A 223-nucleotide genomic window follows, 5' to 3' on the forward strand; every position below is an offset into this window, starting at 1 on the left:
TTTTTTTTTTTTTTTTTTTCTGGGCTCCTTTGCATGGAGTATTGTTTTCCATCCTTTGACTTTCAGTCTATGGATTTCTTTTAAATTACGAATGTTTCTTGTATACAGAGTATTGTTGGAGCTTGCTTCTTGATCCATTCTGCCTGCTCGCTTCTTTTGATTGGTGAACTGAGACCATTGATGTTGATGGTTATAACTGATATGTATTGATTTACTCTTGTCA

This window comes from Fukomys damarensis, unplaced genomic scaffold (genome assembly GCF_012274545.1).
Source record: "Fukomys damarensis isolate Sample0158 unplaced genomic scaffold, DMR_v1.0_HiC HiC_scaffold_4, whole genome shotgun sequence".
In the NCBI taxonomy this organism is placed as follows: Eukaryota; Metazoa; Chordata; class Mammalia; order Rodentia; family Bathyergidae; genus Fukomys; species Fukomys damarensis.